At 44.0% G+C, this 26740-nt stretch overlaps 1 protein-coding gene across 9 annotated transcripts in view; it reads left to right on the forward strand.

Annotated features, from left to right (window-relative positions):
- DAB1 (DAB1, reelin adaptor protein) overlaps nt 1-26740 on the forward strand; it is a 1217809-nt gene that overhangs the window by 355748 nt on the left and 835321 nt on the right. For all 9 annotated transcript variants that reach the window (XM_021093137.1, XM_021093135.1, XM_021093141.1 and 6 more), the window contains one exon: nt 7661-7806. The gene's annotated coding sequence lies outside the window, so the exon portion shown is untranslated. The remainder of the gene's footprint in view (nt 1-7660; nt 7807-26740) is intronic.

The following is a 26740-nucleotide window of genomic DNA, read 5'->3' on the forward strand; positions in this document are numbered from 1 at the left end:
GCAATTGCTCCAGAATCCCATAAGATGGGCCAATTATTCTAAAAAGGATGCTGTGTAGACATCTGTGTGGAAGTCTACTGCTGTGCTGCAGGCTCCATTAAAAAGATACTGAATTTGCACTGGGTCCTGTGACAAGACCAAGAATGAAACACAGAAAATACCTAGAACTGAGCCTGCAGGTGCAAGGGCATAGGCATATAAAGCACAGACTAATATGATGTGATGGGTTGTGACCAAGGGAACACACAAAGTGTTCTGGGAGAAATGCTCTGGACTGACTAGGTGAGTAATTAACTATGCCAGAGGAAATCAGGAGAGACTTCATGTGGGAGGTGATATTGATGGCATTTGTGTGGTGGAGGAGAAAAGTGATCTCAGGCGGAAGGAATAGAACACGGAAAGGTATGGAAGTTTGACGAGCTTGGGACAATCAGGTGAAAAGCTGGGGTTATAGATCTGACAGCAGAAGTGACTGCCTTCCCCATTCAGCCCTTGCTGGTGTTCCCTCATGGCCCCCAAAGTGGTAGCATTCTGCCACAGCTGGAGAGAGGTGTCTATGTCCATGGCCACTGTCCAGCCTTCCTCCCCGGGAGCTCAGACCTGCTCAGGCTCCCATCTCCCTGCCCCGAAGGACAAGCCCAGCCTCTGCTGTAGTTATCATTTTCCCCTCCTCCCCCAACCTCGAGCTCCATCCCACTCTTTCTGTTCTCCATCTCTTCTTTCTGGGCTGTTCTGTTTTTCCTCTTGTTGCCTCCACACTTTTCAGCCTTCTTATGTAAAGAAAGAGCACCGTTTTCAAGACCATCAGCCAATCAGAACATTTCTTTACTCCAGTGACTGTTTGCAACCTGAGCTCCATATTACAGTAACCCAGAGAGCTTGTAAAATTTTTTTCATGTGGGGAGTTCTCTTGTGGTGCAGTGGGTTAAGGATCCAGCCAGCCAGGTCACTGCTGTCGCAGTGCAGATTGGTTCCCTGGCCCTGAAATTCCATGTACCATGGGTGTGGCAAAAAAAAAAAAATTCTGATGTGCAGCCTCCTCCCCGGAGACTGTGATTCACTAGGTAAAATGCAACCTGAATGGCAGTAATTGATAAAGTTCCCCAGGTGACTCTAAGATGCCGTTTGAGAACCAGTGCTTCACTCTATGTGCAGGAGGCTTCATGAATTTGACAGGGGCTTTGGAATCGTCTCATAGAGGCCTAACCTGCTTCCTTTCCTAGAGAGCCTGCAATAGCAGAAACCTGGTCCCTTGATGGTCACCAACACTCTGCTGTAGTCAGGTTTAATGAGATAGTCCCAGGCTTGTTACATTGTTGTCTTGTTCATAAAAAAAATATGTTTTAGCTTTCCGGACATCTAATTTTGCAAATCAGTGTCAGGTACAGAAAAGATCCTGTCACTTGAGAGCAACACATTCAGTAGTTTTAAAGGTCAAAGACCCATGTGGAAATTAGCTTTCAGCTATTGAAATACATTGACTTACAACAGAAAATGTGGTCTCGGGGCACACTGGCTATTTACACATCTATAAATTAATTCATTAGTGGTACCAACCCTGATATTTCAAGTATTCACTGATGATCCTGGTAGTGTGGTGAGAAACACTCATAAGTGAAGAAAGGGATTCTGTTTTAAGAATATCATAATAATAGCTCTCACTGAGGGAGTGTCTATGACAGCTACTGCCCTGCATGGTATTAGGTCTACCTTGAATTCTCACAACAGCCCTGCAAATGGGAAACTTGGGCTCATTAAAAAAAATTTTTAATTTTGAAAAAGAGTTCAATCATGGCTCCGTGGTTGACAAACCAGACTAGGGAGTTCCTGTCGTGGCACAGTGGTTAACGGATCCGACTAGGAACCATGAGGTTGCAGGTTCGGTCCCTGCCCTTGCTCAGTGGGTTAACGATCCGGCGTTGCCGTGAGCTGTGGTGTAGGTTGCGGACACGGCTCGGATCCTGCGTTGCTGTGGCTCTGGCATAGGCCTGTGGCTATAGCTCCGATTCGACCCCTAGCCTGGGAACCTCCATATGCCGCGGGAGCGGCCCAAGAAATAGCAAAAAAAAAAAAAAAAAGACTAGTATCCATGAGGACGTGGGTTTGATCCCTGGCCTCGCTGAGTGGTAGTGGTTCAAGGATCCGGCGTTGCCTTAAGCTGTGGTGTGGGTTGAAAACTTGGCTCAGATCCCACGTTGCTATGGCTGTGGTGTAGGCTGACAGCTACAGCTCCAATTCCACCCCTAGCCTGGGAACTTCCATATGCCACAGGTGCAGCTCTAAAAAGACAAAGAAAAGAAAAAGGGGGGGAATTTACCTAGAGTAATAGTTACAAGTAGTAGATCTAGGATTCCATGCCAGTCCATCTGGGCAAAAAAAAAATTCCTGATCATCAATGACAGCTCTGCTGGGGGCATGCTGTGTGTGACCTGACACCCAGAAGCAGTCCTACCTCTGGACAGGAGAATCTGTCCCCTGAACCCTCACCCACACTGAGTATTATTTTTTAAAAGAGTATTGTTGGTTTGACAAGTGGAATATTATGGCTCATATTAATTTTTTTTCAGATGTCCGTTCTGATCAATTTCCTTAATTTTTCTTTTTATATATTATGGCCACACCCACGTCATATGGAATTTCCTGGACTAAAGTTTAAGTCAGAGCTGCAGCTGGACCTACACCATTGAGACAGTAACACCAGATCTGAGCTGCGTCTGCAACCTACACTGCAGCTTGTGGCACCGCAGGATCCTTAACCCACTGAAACCTCATCGTCATGGATACTAGTTGGTTCTTAACCTGCTGAGCCACAGTGGGAACTCCCAATTTCCTTAATTTTGAATGATCTGACTCAAGGGCATTGTACTAGGAATAATTCAGAGGACAGGGATGGGTTGTGTTGTTTCTTTGGATGATTAAGCTGGGGAAGCAGAGAAAAGTTGTCATCTTCCCAGCACTGATTTTAGTATTTATCTACATACGGTCAGCAAGGGAGAGAAGTACACATTTTCAGCTGCCCTCACCAAAAAGATTACAAAGCATGTTTTGTTTCTTTCTTTCAGTTGGTCAAAAATTGTGTCTCCTAACTGTTCTGCATCTGGGAGTAAAACTGAGCTCACTAGCAAAATGTCTGTTTTGATAAATCGGGAACAAAAAGACCAAAACTAATGACTTCCACAGTGGAAGGTGCCCTGGGAAATATAATATAGGAAAGTGGAATCGGGGGCTTGTTTACCATGATTCTGTGTATCCATCTGATGGGGGTATAAATAGTTTTCTTTGCGCAAAGGGACCCAGGGAATAGTGAATCAGGGAATAATTGACTTGTCTCGGTATGTTTGTGAATGTGCATTTTTATCTGATGGCAAATGTGCTGTCGGCCTTTGAGTCAGTCACCCACCATAAAATTTCCTCAGCATCACGTGCACCAAGATAGCCTGCCCATCCCCCTCAAGAGGAAACATTTGAAATTAGCATTAATCAGCCAGCGTTGTATTGCGGGCCCTACGTGAAAGCCACCTACTGCAGCTGACTGCCATTCCGCAGGCAAGAAGTGATTTGCAATATAATTTAAATGAAGAGTTGGTTTCCTTTCCCATTTAGAACACACCAGTATGGAAAACTGATTGTCAGCCATTCTGGTGATGTGCATCAACTTGGCTATTCACTCAGAAAATGAAGTTTCCCGAGACACCGGCACATTTAATTTATTTTTTTTTTTTTTTCTGCTGTGAAGTTAACTTCGGCTTGTTAAATACAATGACTCTCCAAACCACGGAAAAACCAACACCATTAATTTTAATGCTCATAATGTAATGGAAAGAGATTATATTCATTTGGGATATTTTTTTCCTTTTTAATAGAATGTTTACTTGCCCCTCTCCTTATGAGTTAATTATTATTTCCCTTCCATAATGCTCTGCTTATGTCTGAGCAGCCGAACAGCGTGTCTGTTAATGTCTTGTGAATTTGCTGGTGAATCTATCACTTTGTGTGTCTACCACTAAAACATCAATAGCTTGGCAGTGTGGAGAGTGACGATACCATGGGTCCCTTTACAAAACCTTCTGTTTTCATAAAACATTTAGCCTCAGCAGAATTTCTTTTCTATGCTGTGATGGGGAGATTGAATGACTTTTCAGTGAATTATATAATAGTGAGTTAAGAATTGATAACTTTCCTTTGCTTATTCAGGTATGCATGTATGTATTTGTCTTTTTAGGGCTGCACCAGCTGCATATGGAGGTTCCCAGGCTAGGGGTTGAGATGGAGCGGAGCTGTAGCCGCTGTCCTACAGCAGAGCCACAGCAATGCCAGATTAGAGTCACATCTGCAGTCTGCACCACAGCTTATGGCAACGCTGAATCCTTAACCCACCAAGTGAGGCCAGGGATCGAATCCACATCCTGGTGGATACTAGTTGGGTTCTTAACCCACTGAGCCACTATGGCAACTCTCCTTCATTTAATAGACACCTAGAGAGCAGCCAGTTATGCAAGGAGTGTGCTAAGTATTAGGGATGAAAATTAACTATGTCATTGTCCTCATCTTCTGGGAGCTCCTAGCAGTGCTGGCAATAATGAATTGTCACACAGTGAGATGAGTGGTACAGGGGAGCTGGACACACAGTGAGATGATAGAGGGTGGGCTGGAGACCGCTCTCTCTCTGCAGAGTGGGCCGTCAAGGAAGGGTTTAGGGAGTAGGAGATGCTAGAGCAGGCTCCCAGAGACCTGTACTTTTTCAGATCAACAATGAAATGATGGGTGTGGGTGGGAAAAGGCAGTACAGGCAAAGGGAATAACGAATGAGAAGTTGTGAAGGGAGCTTTTTGTTGTAAACCAAGAGCTTGCCATTTAAATAATAATAATAGGGGCTGATATTTAAGCAGTCACATATGCCACACACTGTTTCAAACTCTTGTATCTGCAAACTCAATTAAGCCTTATAATGACACTTTGAAAGTGGTATTATTAGCATCCCCTTTTCAAATCCAAATCAACACCTGGAGAGATTCGGTAATTTGCTAAATATCATGCAACTGATAGGCTCACGATCAAGACCAGGAACCCAAGTTCCTGACTCCAAAGCCTGCAAGTTGAAGTGTTATGCTCTTTGCCCTCTAGAGCCTTCAGTCCAGCTGTGCAGATAAGACATACCAATTGTGACTGACGTTCCTGACTGTCAAAGTGGGATAATAACTACCTGGCTATCACCTGTGGAGAGGATTAAATGAGATATAGAAAGTGTATAAAGCAGTGCCTGGTACATAGCAGAGCTTGCTTTTTTTTTTTTTTTTTTTTTAGGGCTGCTCCTATGGCACATGGAGGTTCCCAGGCTAGGGGTCCCATTGGAGCTGTAGCCTCCAGCCTATGCCAGAGCCACAGCAATGCAGGATCCGAGCCGAGTCTACAACCTACATCACAGCTCATGGCAACGCCAGTTCCTTAACCCATTGAGAAAGGCCAGGGATCGAACCTACAACCTCATGGTTCCTAGTCGGATTCGTTAACGACTGAGCCACGACGGGAACTTCGTAGTAGAGCATTTTTAAGTTACTAATATTATGATGATTAATGTCTTAAAAGTAATGGAGCCCAATAATACTTAGGAACGCAATAGTACTTAGGAATTAAACTACTTAGGGGTAGTTTACCTCAGAGGGCATTTGTCAGGAGACATGCTAGAGTTGGTGGTGTTTGAAATACACCAGGATGGCTTACTGGTAGAAATGCTATAGAGGAGACTGGAGACGGGAGTATTTCAGGAGAACAAGAGAGAACAGAATGCAGAAATTCAAGCAGACTAGAAAATAGCGTCAGGTTTGAGCAAAGTAAATAAATACACTAATTTGATGAAAGCAGAGGGTCTGTAAAGAGAAATGGGGAAAGTGAAATCAAATAGGTAGTTAGAAATTGCTTGTAAATAATGATATTTGTTGAGTGTTTGGCACTGTTTATATTTTAGATTTTTAGTCCTTATAAAATAATGTTCCTGGGATTATAGATTCATTGTTTTCATTTGAAAAAGAAAATGAGATTCAGAGAAGTTACATAGCTTACTTATGGTCATCTGGCTAAAGAGTGGTAGAACTTGAACTCGAACCCAGGTCTGTGTTACTTAAAGTATCATGCTCGTTTAACTATCCCGCACTTTTATTTTTGTAGCTCTCTACACATTATGATTATTGAGAGAATAATTTTTCTAATGGAAAGGGTTGGGAAAAAGTAAGAATAAGATGTCAGCGTCTTCTTCCTAGGGGTCTGCTAATCAACCACTGTAGCCCAACATTTTCACAGTTAATAGCCTGTGTCTTCTTCTGTTAGGATGGAAAGAACTGGTCTCCCTGACTCCCTAGACACACACACACACACACACACACACACACACACATACCCGCAGGTTTCCTCTTTGTGTGTACCAGCTATAACCCAGACCAGAGAGAATATCCCATTCCCATTCCTGGAATGAGAGCTAGTGGTTGAGTGTTAGAGCTGCGCAGAACTGCCAGGTGGCAGGGCTGGAATCTGAGCTCCACCCTTCGTAGCTGTGGTCAAAAACAAGATTCTTTAAACAACAAGGTCCTACTGTATAGCATGTGGAATTATATTCAATGCCCTGTAGTAAATCATAATTGGCGAGAATATGAAAAGTGAATATGAAATATTCACTTTGCTGTACAACAGGAATAAACATGGTAAATCAACTACAGTAACTTTTTTAAAAAAAGAAAATGATTCTTATGTTCTCTGTGTTTACTTCCTTATCTATTTAGTGACGCAGAAATGGTACCTGTGTTGGTGGGTGACTATTAGGAATAAGTGTATTATTATATAAAAAGACTAAAAACTACTTAAAAGGCTGTGATTGTTCATTATTTGGCCTTATCTCTCTCTTTTTTTTTTTTTTGTCTTCTTGGGGCCACACCCACAGCATATGGAAATCTCCAGGCTAGGGGTTGAATTGGAGATGTAGCTGCCAGCCTACACCACAACCACAGCAACACGGGATCCTTAACCCACCGAGCGAGGCAGGGATCGAACCTGTGTCCTCATGGATGCTAGTCAGGTTCGTTACCACTCAGCCACAATGGAAACTCCAGGCCTTACACCTTGTGTCTCCACACATAAAGAACTGTGACAGGCTCTGTCGGTGACGAGTTGGCTAGGTTGTCCTTTCTTACATTGCTGAAGAGAGTGTAAAATTGTATAGCCTTTTTAGATGGTAATTTGACAGTATCTATCAAAATTGATAAATATTTTCTTTACCCAGTAATTCCGCTTCTAGGTGTTTATCCTACAGAGAGATTCACAGACGTAAGAAATGTATCATTTGTGCCTTTTGGATTTTAGCCTGTGTACGTGTGACCTAGTCCAAATTTTTGAAATACAGATTGATGAATGCGTTCTGCTCCGTGTGTCCCCTCCACCTAGTCTGACACAACCCTAGGCACAGAGACACTGGCAAAGTCCCTTTAGTTTAGCCCAGCACGATTCCTATGGACCCCCCATGGCCCAGGCCCACCTACACACACCACATACATTTAGGATGAAGCTTCATCCTGAGTCACTCACTCCAAATGCCCCTGTGATCACCAGCTCTGAACTCTGTCCCCCTTCATCAGTTTGCTATCAAAGTTGACCTAGACTTCTTGCATTGCAGCTCTGTCCTTGGCATCTCCCATGACGGTTCCTGACGTGTGGTCCTGGTAGTCTTGGGAAAACATCAGCCAATTGCTTCCGTCCAGATCTCAGGCCTCCCTTTCCCCAGCATCACCCCAACCCAGCCTGGACACCTTGACGGAACACGTGAGTAAAATGCTTGACTCTTCCATGAAAATGGTTAAAATGACTCCCCACCTCACCCCCAACCGCACGTGCTACTTTGGAGCATGATTTTGTTTCTCTCAGATGCTATTCCAGTTCTCTCCCTTTATGGAACGAATGGCCTATCCGCTAGTTAATACCCTCTGGTTCATTATTCATCTAATCACTGACATATTCAAGGAGCTGGTAGCCAGCAGACTCTGAGAACCAAAAGGAAGAAGCCTTTGTTCTCCTCCTGTGTGGTTCCATTCAGGGTTACTTGTCTCTGGCTTAGATTGGAGACTAAATGGATTAGAATAAAACCAATTTATGGAAAAAAAAGAAATGTTCACAGACACAGAAATAGAGATTCCTGCTATCTTGGCTGCCTGGAAGGTCTGCAGGCCTCACCAAGGAATTTAAAAAGTAATGTTTCTTATCATAAGTGACAGAAATATGCTGTTTTCTGCATCAATAGATATGAAGATTAAAAGGTCTGACCGTATTAAACAATTTTGCACAGCACCAGGCACTCTGGGCTCTGCTCTCTGCCTTATTACCCTTCATCGTGTGGCTATTTCAGGCCCAATTTAAGAATACAATGCGGTCTGACTTGGCAAATTGACATCCTTTAATTTAAACTGTCTTGTGGGAGAATTAAGAAATTATGGAACAATTATTCGCCTTCAGTTGAAAGCTGGATGGCGTCCTGAGATCCTTGGTACATCAGCCATTTGAATTGATTAAATCACATAATTGAATTACACCTTTGCCCCCATAATATTTTGTGGGAAATATGTTGGTGTTTCGTGTTGGGGAAAATGCTTCTATAAAAATAGAGTAGGGGCTGGGGTTGGAGATTGACTTGGGTGTCAAAGAAAACCTCGGAGCAGGGTGTGCTAACGCTTTGAGACTGGGTGGGGGAGGTTGCTTAGCAGAGCAAGCACTGCACTTAGACTTCAAATGGAAGTTCATAGATCAGAACTGTGTACATACTATGGGGAAGGATGCTTTTCCCCATCTCCCTTTGCATTGTTCAACATTCAGCTCATGAGTATATTGCTCATTCTTAAGGCTTATTTACTTATTTACTTATTTATTACCTTTTTGTCTTTTTAGGGCCACACCCATGGCATATGGAGGTTCCCAGGCAAGGGGTCAAATCAGAGCTGTAGCCACCAGCCTACGCCACAGCCATAGCAACGTGAGATTTGAGCTGCATCTGCCACCTACACCACAGCTAACGGCAGTGCTGGATCCTTATCCCACTGAGCGAGGCCAGGGAGTGAACCCGCGTCCCCAAGGATGCTCGTCAGTTTCCTTAACTGCTGAGTCACGATGGGAACAACAAGGCTGTTTTAAACATATCCCACAATCAGAAATGTTGGATTTGGCATGCTTTCCTTTGTTCTGCATGTTTTTCCATACCCTTTCAATCCTAGCACCTTCCACAGTGGTGACAATCTCTTTTCCCAGGCCGTGTGGCTGAACTAGGAACTGTGTCTTAACTCAGCGACTGCGGGAGTAGCACTCAGTAGATATTTGCTGAACGAAGCTTTATTTGGAAGTCTCAGTGGTTGAATTTCCAAACTCTTTCTGCTTTTGCAGAACAGGGATCAGAAGGAGGTGGAATCTGTCGGTGATTTTTAAAGCATCGTTCTGAAGTAGAGGTTTTTACCTCCCCTTTTGTCATTAGGTCATTTTGTCAAGGATTGATTAAACACCAACTCTTGCCCATTGAACGCATGTTTATTAGGTGCTTATCATATATAAAAGCTAAGGTCTCGGTGCTGAGGGGGAAGCAACAGCCAAAAAACACGTCCTGTTCTTGAGTGGAGCTCAAAGTCCAGTTGGGGATTAGAGAGGTCCTTGATCTGGGAAATAGCCTTGGAGACTGAAAGAGCGAGCAGGGAGGCTGTGGCAGAGCCCAGGGCTGTGAAAAGGGGCGATGGTAAATTCGGTTTTACTTTGCTCTGCAGTTTCCTCTGCCCTTGGTCTGTCCTGCCCCCCCACCCCCATCCCACATCATCCATTTCGGGACCCAGCAGGGAAGACAACTCTTAGAAGAAGGGCCTGGGGTCTGGCAGGATGTGTGCCTTTCATTTGAAAACTCCTCCAAAGGAGAAAGCCTCTCAAGCACTGTCCTCCCCCCACCCAGACCCAGCTTCCAACTTGTGTGCTGCTCTCTGGGTCTTCGTATGCTTTGTCTCTTCCATGCGGCGCAAGAATCTCTCTCTCTCCTTTTAAAAGCTCTTTACCTTTTCTTTACCTTTATCAAAGAACACTCTTGCAGCTTTAAAACCCAGCTGCCGCTATCCTCCTGAATATGTCTGTGCGGAAGGGATTAATCAAGTCTGTCAAACATTGAGCTGTAAAACCTTTAATATTTCTAAAAGGTTTAAAGCCGGCATATTTATCACATGCATCATTGAGAATAATCTTTCTTTTTTTGTGAAGAAAAATGCTCACTGTAAAATATTGTGGTGAGGAGCACAGTGGGTGAAAGATGCAAGCAGGGGCCTGGCTGTGATACTGGAATGGAGTTTCTGGTAAAATCTTCCTCTGCCATCACGCCCCCAGAGACCACCCATCATCTACCCCACACCTGTGTGTATGAATGTTTTATATTGTGGAATTCTGGGATCTTGGTGCTCAAAGGGAAAGGAAAGTAAGAGAAAGAGACAGATTTTTTTTTTTCCTTTCTTTTTTTGCTTTTTAGGGCTGCACCTGCAGCATGGAGGCTCCCAGGCTAGGGTTCGAATCAGAGCTACAGCTGCCAGCCTACACCACAGCCACAGCAACGCAGAATACAAACCTTGTATGCGACCTACACCACAGCTCATAGCAACGCCGGATCCTTAGCCCACTGAACGAGGCCAGGGATCAAACTCACAGCCTCACGGTTCCTAGTTAGATTCGTTTCCACTGCGCTACAGTGGGAATGCCAGAAAGGGGCTGATGTTTTTCATTGCATGCCTGCTGTGTGCCAAGCATCATGTCTTTGTGTTCTAAGAGCATTACCACATGGTCATTTTCACCACCATCCTTGATAGCACTGACACAGCTGATTTATAGACGGCAAACTAAGATTCAAAAAATGAAGCAAGGTTCACAAAAATCACACAAATATTCTGTTGCATATCTGGGACTGGACCCCACACTAAGCCTCTCTAATTCTTTCATTTGTTTATGTAGCAAAAGCCTCTAAAATGCTTACCACAAAGTAGAGGAGTTCTACTAGAGTGGCTCAGTGGTGATGAACCCACCTAGTATCCATGAGGACAAGGGGTTCAATCCCTGGCCTTGCTCAGTGGGTTAAGGATCTGGCATTGCTGTGAGCTGTGGTGTAGGTCGCAGACATGGCTCAGATCCCGAGTCGCTGTGGCTGTGGCGTAGGCCAGTAGCCACAGCCCTGATTAGACCTCTAGCCTAGCCTGAGAACTACTATATGTTGTGGGTGTGACCCTAAGTAGAAGAAACAAAACAAAACAGCAAAACAAAGCAGACACCCAAGAAAGTGTTCTCAGGTGGCTGTGGGGTCAGAGAGGTGAATCCTAACCACTACACCACAGTGGCCACCACGCTTGATGTAGGTTCCCCCATCCTTGTTTCTCTGGAGAAAAAGTTCAGCAAAGAGACTGAGGGTAGTGGGGCAAATAAAGTGTTAGGAAAGAAGATACATGCAGAGAAATCGTGGGCAGGATCAGCATGAGAGAGAGACAGACAGACAGGCAGAGACAGAGACCAAGAAAGTGGCATGCACTTTGGCTTTGGGGGTGATTTAAACCACTTGGATGGGGGCAGTCCTTGCAGGCTTCCTCAGACCTGTTGTCTTGCTTTGTCTGGCCTGGAGCCCTCATTTGGCCTGACTTAGGGCCCTCCCCTATGTGCATATGCAACTTTTAGCCAAGATGGACTCTAGCGCCAAGGTTTTGGGATGTTGACAGGATGTATTATGGTTTAGTGCCTGCTCCCTGCTCTGACTCCTGAGGAACCTTTCTGTGCATGTGTAGTTCAGGAGTCTCCTTGACCCCAGGAATGAGACATATATGGTCTCTTTATCTTTTATCCAAGTAGGACTCCGCTCCTCCTTGCTCCTGCCGTTATCGTTATCTTGAAGTATCTGTCCACAGGGCACAGATTCCAGTTGCTCAGCCTGGGCCTTATCTATCTCCTGCCTCAAAAGGGTCCCCAAAGTTGTTCCTACTGTGAACAAACATTATGGTTCCTGTGGGTTTTTAATGAATCTTTGTTCTACAGACAAAGACAGTGGAAATTGTTGGGCATGAGTCTGAGAATCTGAGATGCTATGATTTAAGATATTTAATCTAGCAGTGGTGGTAGTTTAATCAGAGCAGGGAGAGAGCCACTCAGGGTTTTTTTTATTAAAATAGCTAACACAAACACTATGTATCACTATTTACTTGTTGAAAGTGCTTTCACGTGCACAGCCTAGGTGAATCTACTCTGCCACCATGTGATGTAACATTAGCACTATTGTCATTTTACAGATGGGAGAACTGAGGCCCAAAGGTCTGCTAAGTCCTCCCCAGGTCATTCAGCTAGAAGCAACTCAGCTGATGCTCCAACTCTGTCCTGGTGCCAAAGCCACAATCTTTCCACTTGATTATACTATTTTTAAGCCATCTTCTTATTATTCCTAAGAATGCAAAAGATACAGTTTTCAAAAGAAAACCTTGAAAAGACCTTAGAAATCCTTAAGTCTTGTTTTCCAGATTTGACATTGGAAGCATAGATGCTGCAAGTAGCGTGACAGAAGAGACCAAAGCAATGTGTTATGAAAACAGAGAGGAAAGATGACTCTATTCGCATGGAGATGACTAGAATAAAATCAGGGAGGGCTGCTCTGAGGAGGTGACTTGCTGATGTCTTGTAGGGGGAAAATGGATTTTAAGGGAGGTAAAAATTGAACAAGTGATGCTACAATGGATGAAAGGAATGATTGTGTGGCAAAATGACAATATGGGGGTCCCATGGGTGGGGACCTTCCAAGGAAGCTCGAGTTTGCTTTTGCAGTATAATTTGTTGTGTAATTGTATTGCCAGACTGCCACCGTAATGCCCCACACATGTATAATTAAACTCCCTGCCAACCAGGTGGTGTCTTCCTCATGCCTCCTCTTCCTACCCCAGATTTACATCAGCGCATGTGACCAAAAGAAAGGTCCTGAGGTTGGGACGATGTGCAATTTCAAACTCCCCTTGTCCATGAGCAGCCCTTTCTATTTATCTGTCTGTGTTGTATTGGAGGAAAAAAAGATTAAGGCCTTAAATGGAAGAAGAGCTTTCTGCTTCCAGATTACTATGAAGACAGTGGGGGCCCATTTCCAGAACTCTTTTTGGGTGTGTGATATGATTCCCCAGCTTACATTTAGCAAACTATAATTAGCATCAGCAGAGGAGAAACAACTATATTGGGAAATACCACTTTCCTCTGCACAACAGACTCTGTTCTGAAGGGCAGTCCCCAGCATCAGGCTTTTCTTAAAAGGAGACAGTGTAGAGATGCCCTGTGTAGCTCAATGGGCCTATTCTGGGGGGTGAAGAACTTAGGTAGAGACCAGATGATGACCCACTTCCATTGGCAGAGTGCACATTGCTCAAGGGTCAGCCCATTGGAAACATGAAGCTCTTGTATGGTTTTGTTCATTCCATGAGCACCCATGAACCCACACCCAGGTATGCCTTGCTATATGCTAAACGCTGGGTTAGATGCTGCAGATCACATGTGCCTCTGTGAAAAACTCTTCTGGTCCAAGGCAGATTCGTAGCTGGATGCACAGAGAACCAGTTGAGGCTTTTGGGGTTTGGGAATCATTGAGTAAATAAGATACTCCCTGTGGATTAGTTAGGATAAGTAATGCTAGCTGCCTTAACCACAACCCCTCCCAGCCTAGATAAACACAGTCTTGTTTAGACAAATTCCCTTAAACTCAGTTCCTACTCAAACAAATTCAAGATGATCTGAAAGATTGCCCTTTACTACCACTTTGAGGGGACCTTCCAGGAAAAATGATCTTCCAGTATAGAATGGAATTCCCCTGGTGAGAATGTAATTAATATAAATCATCCAGAAGAGCCTGAAATGACTTCATAACTTTGACCTTAGACTTACAAAGACACATGAACCAACAAGTTTATGTCTACCTTATTTGTAGTTCTGGCAAAAGGAAACAAATGAAATTTTCAAAGTGAGGAAAATGTGTCATCCAAGTTTTTCACATTCGAATAATGCAGTCATTAAATAAAACATATTCTAAAAAATGTTTGCTATTCTTAACGGCATGTGCACATGAAGGCAGGCTTTAGAACTTTATGAACAACATAAGTGATTCCATTTACATTCCAATTTTGTAGCAAACATGTGCATAGGAATGTAGACCTAGACACCTAAAAAAAGGTATCAAGAAGCATTTAGGCTGACGATGATGCATTTGTGGTGCAACAGAAACGAATCCGACTAGGAACCATGAGGTTGTGGGTTTGATCCCTAGCCTTGCTCAGGGGGTTAAGGATCCAGCATTGCCGTGAGCTGTGGTATAGGTTGCAGACGTGGCTCAGATCTGGCGTGGCTGTGGCTGTGGCGTAGGCCAGCAGCTGTAGCTCCAATCGGACCCCTAGCCTAGGAACCTCCTTATGCTGCGGGTGCAGCCCTAAAAAGAAAAAAAGAAGATATTAGGAGTGAATTTCTCTGCATAATATGGTGAGGAGGGCTTTTATTTCCCCCTTTATATTTTTTCTTCTAAATCTGATATGATGATGAATATGCATAAATTTTATACATACACAAATCAATTAAAAAATTGTTTAAAGTGAAAGGAGGAATGGCTTTGGATCAAGTCTGACTCATAGAGAAGTATCCCAAGTAGGTCAGGAGGGAAGAGCCAAGCGTGTGTGCAAGCCATGCTCTAGAACACGGTCAAGTCCAGAGGGGGCAGTGGGCTAGAGACCAGGGCACATCAAAAAAGTCAGGATTTATGTCAACTAAGGGGCCTACAACAATTTTCTCAACTGGGCAAGAGAGCATAAATCCCAAGTTCAACTGGATTTCAACGTAGGAAAACTGAACTGCAGGTTCAGCATCCCTGCTGCTTAAGCAAGAGGCTGTGAATCATTTCCTCAGTTCTATTTGAAGCTGGTCCAAAGAGATTGTCACAGCCAGCTCCTCAAATGAGGAGGCCATCTATGTGCCAGGAACTCTGCCCAAGCATTGTCACACCCAGTCCATCTGGCTTTTGTTGCATTGTGTTTCCTTTCAGCAAAAAGTTTTGCTTTCTTTCTCTGCTGACTGCCCCTACCCCTGCCCCCGCCTCCTAGGCACATCTCTATTTATGTGGCTACTAAAATGAGCAAAGCTGGGCTGGGAATTCCTGAGAAGGTTCTGTGGGATGTGTTGTTTGGGGTGTCTCCACCCTCTTTCCCTGTACCACTGAAGAGCACCTGTTGGCTGATGATCCTGGAGTGGCCTTGAAATTCAGCCTAAAGATCTGCAGCTTGAATTAAATGGTGCATAGTTTCTTCTAAGAGGAAAGAACATTAAAGGGAATTCCTCTGATTGCAGTTTAGTGACTTCCCCCAAATCTAGGCTGGTCTCTGATTTATGCTGCCAAGAAGCCTGTTGCTGATTATGCTGGACGCCCCGTAAATTAATGAGGGCTGGACTTGGAGGTGACAACAATCACTGCGTCTCTGGAGCAGAAAATGCAACACTAATACATATGTTTCAAAAATGTCCTTATGTCTATATGTTTGGAGGAGAAAGTGCTGATGAGGATCAATTTCATATTGACTTTAAATTTTTCAATTGACCCAGAGCCCTTTTTATTAAGTAATGTGCACAAAAACATTTCATCCCAGGCCAACTCGATGGCTTGGAGAATTCCCTTCAGAATATGGCAAGCTGGAGAGAATTGGAAATGTAATTCATTCATGTATTCTTTTATTCATCCTTTAATAAATATTTATTGAGCACCTGCTGTGCACTCAATTCTAGAAACTATGCTAGACTGTGAGCAAGACCCAATCTGCCCTCAAGGAATCTGAAATCTAATGAGCTCAAAGCATCAATAAACAAGTCTGGCCTAGAGTTATATGTTTTATTAGATATAAGTGCAGGGTATGTGGAAGCAATGAAGCAGCAATCAGAGGCATCCTATGTACTTGGTGAATACTTAGATAAGTACTTGTTGATTGAATGAATGAGTGAGTGAATGAATGAATGAGGGAATGAGTGAGTGAATGAGTAAGTGAAAGAATGAATGAGTGAATGAATGAGAGGGAGGGAGTGAGTGAGTGGATGAATGAGTGAATGGGTAAGTGAAAGAATGAGTGAGTGAATGAATGAATCAGTAAGGGATGGAATAAGCAAGAAAAAGTGAGTCATTGAGTGAGTGAATGAATGCTTGAATGAGCAAGCAAATGAATTAATGAGTGAATGAATGAGATGGCTCTTAAGGTGAGATTTAAAGAGAAGTAGAAATTGAAAAGGAAGTAAAGCATTTGGAGCTAAGGAAAAAACATGTATGAAGACACAGAAGTAGGAAGTTTTAAATAGAGCCCCCGCGTGAGGGGAAGCAGAGGTAGGCTCCAGGGAGTCAAGAACTAGACATTAGGACTTTAGGTGTTGAGCTACCACCTGTGCACATAGACATCCTCATAGAAGGCAGAGTGGACCCAAGGGTCCTTGGGCTCCTCTACAGGACAGGTCACACCACACAATGAATGTTTCATCCTGCTGTATTATTTTCTGCATTTAGAGTGGAGATCAGACATCAAGGAGGTAATTGCCTATGGTATCACCTCCTTTGGATGCTTTCTTTCACAGCCCACTAGAACCAAAGTGCCAGCCCTGAGAAAGTCCTGGTTCCAAATCTTTGTCCTGCCATCCTACACTGAGGAGATGCTCTGGCCTGCTGCAAAGCCAGCCTTTATCTTCAGGTCTGACCAAATGTCAGGCAACACAGTGGTGGAAGCTCCCTCTGTTTGCTGCCTTCCCATCCTTTTCTTAGCTCATCTTTCCCAAATTTTTAGTTACTGGCTTCATATTCATAGGTGTTGTCATTGTTTTCTTTTGTTTTAATCTTACTTGGATCCTTGAGCCAGTCTGGGGAAGCTAGAGCATCTCTCTTCTGATTGTTTACCTCTAAGACCCTGGGCTTTGACTCACAGGTTAGAAATCCCGTCTTGCTCCCTTGAACTTGACTCAATGGCCTCAGTGGCCAGGCTGATTTATGGCTGTTTCTTCCCATGTTTGATCTTAGCAAAGAGACAGCTGTGATAGAGCGGCTTCATTCTACTCACCTGCTGGCATCTTCACGTTTGGTCTAATAGCTTGTTAACTGTTCTGAGGACAGGAGCTGCCCTTCCTAGCTACCGTCGAGAGTGGTCTCTATGGTAACCACATCACATTGGGGATCATACTCATTCTTCAAGGCTTTGCTTTTCCATTTTTCTCTGGTGGCTTCTGGGTAACCTGTAATGGTTGGAGCCCTGCCTCACCCTGCCAGGAAGCCACTGCTGATTTAAAGCCTCTCAAAGGAACTTAACAAGACACACTGCTTTCCTCTGGCCTTGTTGCTTATTCTGTGTCACACTTGGTCCAGACCTGCAGGGAGCTGTCATCCCTCCTTTATCATCTCTCTTTTTGGCATTGTTGCCACACTCTCTCTCTCAGAAAGTTTCGACATCGTTTCTCCAGGTCTCTCTGTTCATTAATGTCTTGCAACAATCCCTTCTGATCTCTGACACTCAATATGTTCTTTTTCCCCTCATTTATTTTTGTTTGTAGTCTTTCACTCATCTTTTCAGAAGTGACCCAAAAGCTGTCTGGTCTCCATCTGTACCAAAGAGATCACTGTCAAAGAGACTCATGTAGACTGTTCAGTTATGATTATGAAGAAAGAGCTTACTTATGTGTCATAGGATTCTGGAGTATTTGATCTGCTGATTGTATTCAAGGTTTAATAATACTACTACTGGTAGTAGCAGTAGAGCTTACTATGCACCAGGCATTGTGGTAAAAGCACCTTATATCTTCACATTAATCTTATAAAGCAAGTATTCTTATTGTTCCCATTTTACAGATGAGGAAACTGAGACACAGAATATTAAAGAACATGTTCTAAGGCTCCTAGCTGTTAAATGGCAGGGCAAGGACTTGAACCAAGGCCCCAGAATCCATGTTCTTCACCACCATACTATATACTTGTCAATGACCATTGATATCTGAACATGTGTTACTGGGAATGAGCTGTTTCTGCAAAGCTAAATCATCCTTGTGGACAGTGCCGAGATTAAATATCACCTGCTTTGTGATAACACCTACTTTCCTCCATATCCAAGCTGTAAAGTCATTTGTTCATTTGACAAGCATTAAATATTGTGGTTATAGCCCATCTATTCATTCGACAGGACTTTATCATAAACTACCTTCCACATTACTATCTAGGTACTGAGGCTGCAGTGGTAAACAAAGAGCAGGCAGAGCCTGTTCTCATCGTGCCTATTTTCAAAAAAAGAAAAATCAGGCAGAAGATAGGTAGGCAGGTATAAGGACATAAAGAGTGAGAGATAACTATATACATATATATATACACATACATATCTATAAACTATGTCTATATATCCATATATGCCTCTTTATCTATTGATGAATTCATTGATATTAGTTTTTATTTCCAACCAATTTCTCCTGCCTCTTTATATAATAAAGCTCATCTCCTTATCTTCACATTTAAGATCCTTCATGATCTGACCTCCGATGCCTTTGCAGACTTATCTCCTACCAGTTTTTGCTTCCTGTTCTACAGTCACCCACTCCAGATCCCATTTCCCAGAAAATGTTTTCTCGCTGGAAGCTACCCAAACACAATCACAACATGGTGCTTTAACTCAGCCTTTTTTCTCTGCCTCAAGTTCCTTTTCACATGTCCCTTCTTGCATTTCTCCTTTTCTAAGTCCTTTCCAAACACCAAAGCCAAATTCTAGTCCTCCTCTGAGGAATTACCCCAGCATCTCCTTCCCTACACTCCCACAGCAAGGAATTGGTCTGTACTTCCTCTGTGCTCCAGGGACACTGGACACACCCTTCAGTCCCAGTGCCTATGATTACGTGCCAGCTATCCATGCGCACGTGGGTTCTCCTGTCTAGGACTGCAGACCCTTGAAATTGAGAAACAGCTCTTATTTCTTTCTGCATTTGAAGAACCTAGCACAGTGCCTGATAGATATTATACTTCTATTATTCTTAGCAGTAGTGGTATTCGTTGTTATTATCAAACTATTATTAACAATAATAGCTTTGAAAGTATATGATTGCCACCTGTCCCTGACATTCTGCTAAGCATTTCATTTGTTACATTTTACCATCATAAGAATCTTAGAATGTAGATGATGATACAGATACCATGATAACTCCAGTTTACAGATGAGAGGTGAAGGCACAGAGCATGTCTGGCACCTGCTCCAGGTGTCATGCCCCTAAGCAGCAAAGCCTGGCTACATCTCCTGTGGACTTTCTGTACAGATGTGAGTGGAATTTGCTTTCTCTCTGCTCATCATTTACCCAAGCCCCAGCACAGTAACCCTGAAGACATTTGATAAAATCTCATTGACTTGATGAATGAATGTTCTGTGATCTCTACTCTTTGATGTTGGTGGGATGAACAGTGAACTTATATCTTGAGTCTGGAGTAAAGAAGGGATCTAGAAATCCTTTAACTACCATATATCATCTTACACATACACAGAGAGAGAGAGAGAGAGAGAGAGAGAGAGAGATGGAGAGAGTGAGAGGGAAGGAGACCAGAGAAGAATTCTATAAAATTCTGATAAGATGACCACTGGCTATAAGCCATATGGTTTTATTTCTGTAGCAGTTGCCTTTGGGTTTAGGTGAAGTTGCTGGCATATTCAGAATAGTCTTTTTTTTTTTTTTTTTTTTTTCTAGAATGGTTTTTTAGATGTATGTAGGCCAGAAGGACTAGACGTTGGAGTCAGTAAACCCTGTTTGAATTCCAGCCTTGCCATGGCCTCTGCGTGACTTTGGGCAAGACATCTAACTCTCTAAAGTTCAACATAGTGACAAATATGTAGGTTATAGAAGAAGATGGCCTAGTTCAAAGCTTTCTAGGCTGTGGGATCTTGGGAAAGATGCTTAACTTCTCTGTGCTTCAGTTTTCCCACCTGTCAAATGGCTATGACATCATTTCCCTGATAAAGCTGATGTGAGAATTAAATCAGTTCATTTGAAGTGTTTAAAAGAGTACCTGACACCCAGAAAATTATAATTAGCTCTTAGGTAATTGTATCTACTTCGGAGGGATATAGTGAGAATTAAATGATTAATGCATTCATGAAGCATCTAGACTTCTAAAGCTGAGGCTCAGAGAGAGTGCATCATTTCCACCATATTCTCTTGGTTAAAGTCACAGAACAAACCTAGATTCAGGGACTGTGGATGGGATGAAGGAGGGGTCTAAAGGCAGGAGGAGTGGCTCATCAGGGGCCACAAAGGCTGTGTAGCCTGTCACAGCATTAATAGAGGAGGTGACATGGGCTACGGATCTGGGTTGGTGTCAGTGGGTATTAAAGAGGCAGAATAGATATCAGTAATTTCACCCATCAATGCTCAGCTCTTTCACTGTCAGAAGAGCCCCCAGGCCCTCCCCTCAGAAATGGTTCCTCATTTTCTACAACATCCTAACTAACTGTTCATATATGCTTCACACAAGAAATCGGAAGAATGCTTGAGAAATGGACTATTTCTAGAGACAGGTCCTCTGGCTACAAAAAAGGGAAAAATGACAAAAGACAGAACATTGAAAGCTATAATAAAACAAAACAAAACAAATCCTACAATGAAGGGCAGATGAGGGCATTTAAAGCACAGAGTGTCATACAGACAAATGTGTATTTTGCATGTGTGCTATTTCAGTTATCAGAAGCTAGATTGCTGCTACAGACCCTAACTTTTCCAATCCCTCCATCAGTGAAGGTGAGGAGGAGGAGGTGATATTGAGGCTCATCCAGGGAGGCGGGCATGTCTTGTTGATTAGGGAATCCCCATGACTGGCCCTTAATAGGTGCTTTGTAAGTACTTGCTAATGGTATTGTCAGCCATTTATTTGAATGGTTTGCTCTTTGCTGGTGCTATACCAAATGCTTGCCAAATGTCATGTTATACCACTTTACAGTTTGTAAATCCTTTTCACCAATATCAACTCTTTTATCTTCACCAGAATCACCTTTTTATCCATGGGAAGACAGAGGCTTGGGAAGATAGGGACTGGCTCAGTTGGCAAAGTTGGGATATAAATTCATATGGTTCAGTTTCCTCATCCAGTGTTCTAGTTCCTTTCCCCAGACACCCCAGATTATCAGGAGCTTCATCCATGTCCTTTACCACATGTGCTGAATATGTGCTAAATGCCCAGGAGTCTTGGACTGGGCTCTGCTGCATACTCAGTGATTTTGCTCTCACTCTATGTGGTGCATTTTGCTATGCCTGATATAAATTCATTTTCACAATTGCTACATGATATTGGGACTTGTGCTCATATTGCTGATGAGAAAACTGATTTCAGAGGGGTTAAGTGAATTTCCCAAGGTTGTGCAGTTGGAAAGTGCCAGTGCTGAGATTCAAACACAAGTCTGCGTGATGCCTAAGGCCACAGTCTTTCCATCCACTGCTCCCTCCTACGAGATGGCCTCTCAGCTGTACTCCAGTTCTCTTCCCATTATGCTGGACTCAGAGCTCTTTCCAGCCCCAGGTGATAAGCCTGGAATTGAGAATAAAGATGTGTCCGCACTCACAGGCAGCGCCAGAATTTTCTGTGGCAAACATCTAGATATACACATAGGCATTGGCGCTAACATTTACTGAGCACCTCCTGTATGCATCCATCATTAGACCTGCTGTTTACATACAGTGTTACTTTTCAATCTCATGTCACACTTACAAAGTTGATACTCTTGCCCCATTTTACAGAGGAGAGGGCAGATGCTAAGAAAGGAGAGGTACCTTTCCCAAAATCATTCATGCTGCCCGACTCCAAAGCACTGTTTACTCTCTCAGAGGCCTCAGAGAGGCTTTGAATGGTGCAGAACCTTGTCTAGGAAAACTCCATGGAAACGATGATGCCTGAGCTGCACCTTGCAAAATACCATGCAACCAAGATATGTCTACTGAGGGCCCCATGAATGTGTTATTACAGCTATGATTCGGTTTCTATGTACTTCTCAAATCAGATGTGTAAATATAGTCAAAAACATTTCTCTTTGTAGCACAGACCTCCAGCAGTTTCCACTTGGCATCCTCGTTCCAAGGAAAGATAATAAATTAGTTCTAATTATCTTTCCTGCACACTGAGACAAGCTTCTCCTGTTTACACTTTGTAAACAGAAGAGACAAGGGCTCATCTAGGCTTCTCCTAAGGAAAGTGGTCTGTGAGGGGATGGGGGTAGCAAGCAGGTCTGGCAGGTGGCTTTTGGTTCTGAATCACCTTGGGCTGCTGTGCCCAAAGTGTTTGTACCCCTGGTATTCACATGAGCTCAGAGGAGATTCTGTCTTCTGTTATATAGTAAGAGTCCATGAATCTACTGTCCTGGAGGATTTTTCAGCTTTTGTTTGTTTGTTTCCGGGCCATACCCACGGCATATGGAAGTTCCCAGGCTAGGGGTTGGCATGGTGTTTGAATGGAATCTTGAAAAAAGATAGGTTTCTAATATATTAAGATGGAGGAGGAAAAATATTTTAGGTGGAACAGAGAGGTAGGAAAGAAAACGTGGGCATGGATGTGGAAGAGGCTGATGTGTGAAAAGGAGCTGAATGGATCACAAGACTGGGCTCCATAAGACTGGGCCACGTTCATTCAATGGCAGATTGTTACTGAGTGTCTACTATGTGTCAGGCATGGTTACAGCCTCTAAGAATAACCCAGTGAACAGCACAGGTTCCAAGACTCCAGTCTGGTGGTTCCCAACCGAGGGCAGTTTTACTCCCAGGTGACATTTGGCAATGTCTGGAGATAGTTTTACTTGTGCCACTGAGGTGATACTACTGGCATCTAGTTAGTAGAAGCCAGAGATATTGCCAGATATCCTATAATGTATACGAGAGCCTCCCCCAGCAAATCATTGTTGGCCCTTTTACAGCGTCAGTAGCTCGAGTAGAATGACAGGCGGGAGCCAGCTCCTGGAGAACCTTGCAGACCAGGCCAAAGAATGTGCCTGTGCAGATCAGGTGGCCTCATGCAACCAAATGTGACAGCAGAAAAGCCGAGAGCAAACCCTTTCTGTTGCAAATGACCTCCCAGCGCAAAAGACATCAGTTCAGTTGCCTCAGCTCTTTTATTACAGGCCTGGGATGACCTGCAAATGAAATTCTACCACCTCTGGTTCAGAACTACTCAGAGCTTATGAGAATATACAGCCCACCAAAAGGGATGGCTTCTTCCTTCTTAATCAAATTAAGTAAATAGTGTCTCCGCAGAAACTCTGCAGAGCGGAGGAATTTATTACAAATGACCTAATCTCATGGTTCTCCCATGAAAAGGAAACAGGCTAAACCATGTCTAACCCTCTTCACCCTGAGCATTTCCAAGTACGGGAGCTGGGCCAGAGTCTACTTATTAAGTTAAGCAATATTTACTGGGTCTAGCTTGTAGAGTATCAGTATGGTGGAACTTAACTGCCTTTTAAAATGAAAGTCTACTTTTCATGATTATCTCAAGCATCCAGTGCTATTCTGCTCTTTTATTGCTGGTCAAGAGGAAAACAGGGACTCAGCTGTGGCTTCCAGCTATGACACGTGACATGTTCACATGTCAGTTCAAGAAAGACAAGACAGTGCTCAGGCACTTCGAGGTGGGCATCTCAGAAACAGCATAGGCTCTGCTATCTGTCATGCCAGTTTGGATGGGCACCAGCTTTGCCTTTCACTGTGCACTCATGGACAAATCTCTTAACCTCTCTGAACTCTAGTCTCTTTACCAAGAAAAACAGAAAGCCAAATGCCTCTTAGAATTGTTACTTAGGTAATTGTGGTGAGGAAATGGGTATAAAGCACCATGCCTGGCAAGCCCTCAATAAATTCTAAGTGATGTTGTCAGGTCATTTTCCCATCTAGATGTCTCAGTGAAGATGTGGGGGCTGGCCAAGGGAAAAAAAAAAAAAAAAAAAACAAAACGAAAACCCTGAGGATCTGCTTTGAGGTTTAGTTACTTTTCTTGTCAAGAGGGGGGGATTTCTTGTGGACCAGAGGCTTCTATGCAGTTCATACAATTCAGGCCAAGTCTCTAGGTCTAGGCAGAAGCTGGCAGGTAAGCTCTCCACCAGGTTGGAGAGAATAAGAAAGAAAATCAATTAAAAGGGCTTTTCAGGGAATGAGGGGTGGCAAACACCCAGGGTTAATCCTGTTGGGAGATCTGAATTTCCATAACAGGCGAGGCCTTCCCTTTAACCCGTTGGCACGGTGAGTTGGAGTTTTCTGGGGTGAAGTCCATTACTGGCAATGGGTGTGCCTCGTGTGATTAATGACCCTGGTTACGGGCCGGTTAGCAGCAGAGAGCTCCATCCATCTCACTTCATGGAAGCATCACACACCATTTATTGTCTGCAGCCAGGATGTGTTCCTTTGCAATTAGGTAAATGTCTTCTTTTGAGCAGACGTTGTAATTCCTCCATTACTGCCCCAGGCCTCCCTCCCACACCCATTGGGTGGGAAGGCAAAGTGTGGGAGTCAGAGAGTGGGACCATGACGGGTGCTATTTCATGACCTCAAATATGAAGACGGCCAGGAGCTTTTTTTCCTGCTCTCAGCCACCTCCTTTCAAAGCAATGTTAGACCCAGCGAGTCCCAGATATCATGGCTTTAAATCCACCCAAAGGAGGGGTTCCACTGTGGCTCAGTGGGTTACGAACATGACTAGTATCCATGAAGATGAAGGTTTGATCCCTGGCCTCTCTCAGTGGGCTAGGGGTCTGGTGTTGCCATGAGTCATGGTGTAGGTCACAGATGTGGCTCAGATCTGGCATTGCTATGGCTGTGGCATAGTCCTGCAGCTGCATGACCAATTTGACCCCTAACCTGGAACTTCCATATGGCACCTATATGGCCCTGAAAAGAAAAGAAAAAATAAAATCCACCCAAGGGAAAGAAATAAGGCACAGCATTAGATGAATGTTAAATGAATCCTTTGCTCATTTTCTGTTGTAAAAAAAGAAACTCACAACTAATGGTTTGAAGTAGCAGCTGTCTTTCTGGGGTGTTTCCTCTGTGTCAGGCACTGTGCTCCCCTCAGCAGAGCTGTATCAGGCGTGCCCTATTATTATCTCTAGCTGTCAGGAAAACTGAGGTGTCAGATGGAGAAGAAAGTTCCTCTGAGTTGGACTCCTGGGATACACCTGTGCTGGGCCACACAGCCTCCCTCTGGGGCCGTGCACTTCACCACTGGGCTATCCTGCAATTCCCGCTCATGCACAGATGAACACGGACCCATGCAGGACTAACAGACCACAGAGAGGTGTTTCTGTGAGAGAGCCCTTCATATGCAACAAAAAAAGCATTACTTTATTCTACGGTTACCAATGGGACACCCTCCACGGCCAGGCCCTGTGCAAGTTCTGGAGATATAATAGGGAATAAGATGAATGGTTACAGAACTTACTCTGATAGCAGTTACAACTATGGCTGCCACCCGTTATGGTTTATTATACACCTTGGGCTACACTAAGTATTTTACCTACCGGATCTCATTTAATCTACACCAGCATCGATGAAGAATGTGTGGTAATTATCCAAATATTTCCAGTGAGGAGATGGTGGCAAAGAAAGTTATAAAAAGCCAGCCAGGGGTTAAGGCCACCAGTTGGTTGCAGATGGGTGCTCTGAATCCACACATTTTGACACTCGCTGGGCTTTTGGAAACTGAGCAAGTCATTGCAAGTGTGTTGAGATGGCCTGAGTGTGTGCCGAGCAGCAGGCATTGGGGGCAGAGGTGACAAGCGCATAGAACAGGAGGAAGTGGCCTATTCTGAGGGTTAGGGGAGAGAGCCAAAAGTGAGAGAGTGAAAGGAAATCCCGTTAGGTTTGGGAATGAGGAGAGGAGGAGGAGGGAGTGTTTATTGTGCCCAGTGAGCCTTGACAAGCATGACGTTTTTCAGGCCTAGAGAGGCCGCTGGCACTGGAGCGTTGAGACCAAGGGGAGCAGCCTGATAAAGCCGGATATGTGGGTCAGGAGCCACCTTCCATCAGGCCTAGTAGGCTGCATTAAAGATTCTTGAATTTCAGAGATCCCATTCTGGCTCCGTGGGCTGAGAACCTGACGTGGTGTCTATGATGATGATGCAGGTTAGATACCTAGCCTCGCTCAGTGGGTTAAGGATCTGGCATTGCCACAAGCTGAGGCATAGGTCACAGATGCAGCTCAGATCCTGTGTGGCTGTGGCATAGGCCAGCAGCTGCACCTCTGATTCAACCCCTAGCCTGGGAACTTCCATATGCAGATGTGGCCCTAAAAGACCAAAAAAAAAAAAAAAAAAAAAAAAATTCTTGAATTTCATCATATGACCTTGAGCAAAAACAGGAGGGGACAGAGACAGCTAATTAGCCACCAAAAATATGTGGTCCTCAGTCCATACTATGCGCTGTCCCACTGGGCAGCTGTCTAAACAGGGACTGCCTTTTCTGTCCCAGCCCCTTGTTTTCAAGATGTGGGCACGTGGTTATTTCTTGACAAAGTATGTGGATGGAAGCAATGGATGTCACATCCAGGCTGGGGCTTTGAAGATACAGGTGTGCTTTCTCTGGGCTCTTTTAACATTTCCGCTTCCTAGAAGATAGCAACTCTGAGACCCTAGGTAATGGCAAGAGCCACAAGGTGGAAGGAGCCAGGCTCCCTGACTCACCAAGGGGCATG

Source organism: Sus scrofa, chromosome 6 (assembly GCF_000003025.6).
Source record: "Sus scrofa isolate TJ Tabasco breed Duroc chromosome 6, Sscrofa11.1, whole genome shotgun sequence".
NCBI classification, from domain to species: domain Eukaryota; kingdom Metazoa; phylum Chordata; class Mammalia; order Artiodactyla; family Suidae; genus Sus; species Sus scrofa.